General features: G+C 41.2%; 1 long non-coding RNA gene across 2 annotated transcripts; it reads right to left on the bottom strand.

The window, feature by feature from the left end:
- Window positions 1-437: 437 nt before the first annotated feature.
- On the bottom strand, window positions 438-2,111 carry LOC120921705. 2 transcript variants are annotated; one of them, XR_005744930.1, is made up of 5 exons: window positions 2,075-2,111; window positions 1,204-1,335; window positions 1,019-1,098; window positions 819-893; window positions 438-553 (listed from the first exon to the last, which is right to left on the bottom strand). It is a non-coding gene; the product is annotated as an uncharacterized LOC120921705 (long non-coding RNA). The 2 variants fall into 2 exon arrangements; XR_005744929.1 differs by lacking the exon at window positions 438-553 and having other exon boundaries at window positions 685-893.
- Between the last annotated feature and the right edge of the window lie 448 nt (window positions 2,112-2,559).

Raw genomic sequence — 2,559 nt, 5'->3', positions numbered from 1 at the left:
TTAGGACTTACGACGGCGCACATGGCGTTGTGCCGTCTTAAGCCCTTTCAGAATCTGGGCCAATATGGTGACTTTTTTCCAATTGTTTTTTTTTTTTTACAAGTTTACAATCTGATGATTTCTATTCATTTTTTTTGCATACATGGAGGACCCCTACTAAGTGACTGAGGTCTCATTTGGACTTGCCGTTTGAGGGACGCTAAACATATGTGTCTAAAGGTAGATTGGGGGGTATGTGATCGAGAGTCCTAAAAAAGGATACAGCACCTCATCCCAAAATAGATTCAAAGGAGGGGAATTTTTTGGAAGAGTTGAGGGGATTATTGCGGTGCGATGAAGGAAACCAGACAAAGTATGTATGTATATATAAAAATATATGAAAAAGGTTTATTCATTCAATTTTACAAAATATAGTAATTCAATATAAAAATAGTGCATAAATTATTTTGTGGGAGCAAGATCTAGAAATAATTTTTTCGATCAGGTCGACCCTACTAGTTTCGCCTCTTGGCTTCTTCAGGGAATTAGGACAAGATCGTCTCTCTAGATTACTCTAAAGAGATGAAAAAGAATAAAACAATTTTAACATATGCATACAATATAAGCTCTAAAAGAACTTCGATTATATATGTTCAACAAAACATGTCATGTATATAGAGTACAAACAAAAGTTTGGCTGGATCTCTGGCGGGGCAAGAGAAACCAAAGTTCATAGGAGCAAATGCGCATATATCCACAGCCTGGTAGCAGCCAATGCTGTTCAGCCCATGAGAGGGGGCTGGCAGCAAAATTCCATAGGTAGGAGAAATAAAACCTACCCTAGCTTCATGCACAGCCAGTCAAGGAAAAACCCCCTCAGGGTGGATATTGCAATCCAAGTTCAACTGACAGGACTTTAAAAATACAGAAGAAAAAGAATCTATGTTAGAAGATGTGTTATTAAATTATGATCTGTTTCAACTAATTAAACAAATCCATAATAGAGTCAATAGGGTTAATATATGTAAAACAGCCATACCCTGAAGCGTAATAAAATCAAGGTGAATACAAGGGAATTAAGTAAGACAATAACATGGGCACTGAAGAGCCTCAATTCATCTGAGAAAAAAAAAAAAAAGTGTTTGAATGGATTTAGTATACTTCATAAAGTTAGTGAGAACATGGGTAACTAAATTATTAAGTGTAAGCAAGGGATCAACTTACATGGAGTATTTAACTAGATGAACAGTCTGAGTGCAAGCAAACATCAGCTGGTGATAGAAAGTCAAAGGATAGTCGTTTGCAGCAAAAATCAAGGACCAGTCAATTGCAGCTGAAAAGTCCACAGATAATCTCCTTTAGCCCTGGTTCACACTGGGCTGCGGGAGTGAAGCCGTGCGAGTTCAGCTGAACTCGCACGATTTCACTCCCGCCGGCAGTCCCGATTTCGGCCGCGATTTAAGAGACATCTGTGCAGGTTTCTGCACAGATGTCTATGTAAATCGCGGCCCGAAATCGCAAAAAGTAGTACAAGAACTACTTTTTGAAATCGGTGCAGCGCCGCAGATGCGGCGTCGCACCGATTAGGACGGCGCCATTGCCGACAATTGGCGGCATTTGAGATGCGATTTCACATGTGAAATCGCATCTCAAATCGAATGAAATCGCACCCAGTGTGAACCTGGGCTTAGCCCTGGTTCACACTGGGTACGATTTGGAACGATTTGAGATGCGATTTGACATGTCAAATCGCATCTCAAATCGGCGGCAATTGTCGGCAATGGCACTGTCCTAATCAGTGCGACGCCGCATCTGCGATTTCAAAAAGTAGGTTCCTGTACTACTTTTTGCGATTTCGGGCCGCGATTTACATTAAATTGCGGCCGAAATCGCGGCAAATCGCGGCCCGCAAAATCGCGGTAAAATCGTGCATTTTACCGCGATTTTGAATTCGCAGCAGTGTGAACCTAGGCTTAAAAAGGGTAGAAAATGAATGAAAATAAATGAAAAAGTGAAGGTTTAGCCATAAGTATTCAAACCTTACACAGAGGAGACAATAGTGAGGAGAGTGAATGGTTGCAGGATGGAAACTTACCTATCTTTAAGAGGAATAAAGACATCTGTCAGTACCCCTGTTGGTAGCAGACAGATTAATGATCATATCAATGCTATATATAGCCTGTTGGGGGAGGCGGGTGCATCGCGATTTGATCTCAGAGGTCACATGGTCGCTGAGATGCCTACAATTCCCACACTCCTTAGCGCTGAAGCAGCCGTGTTATATGATGACACCGGCCAATCAGCGGAGCCGCACTCTGGAGAAAAAGGAAAAAAGGAAGAAAAACGTATGAGTGGCAGAGGGGAGAAACACAGAGCACTAAAAGAGAGCGATCGCCAGCCAGCAGCACCAAAACAGTCACACATACACAGAGCGGCGTGGACCATGACCGCAAGCTGACTGATCAAGGCAAAACCAAGCAATCAAACATGAAAACAAAAGCAGTAGATCCTATATGTAGAAGTCAAAATATAATAAAAAGTAATAAAAAATAAAGACAAACAAAAAATCACTAATAAAAA

Source organism: Rana temporaria (assembly GCF_905171775.1).
Source record: "Rana temporaria chromosome 3 unlocalized genomic scaffold, aRanTem1.1 chr3f, whole genome shotgun sequence".
Classification (NCBI taxonomy): Eukaryota; Metazoa; Chordata; class Amphibia; order Anura; family Ranidae; genus Rana; species Rana temporaria.
This window is presented reverse-complemented; position numbering and strand designations above follow the sequence as displayed.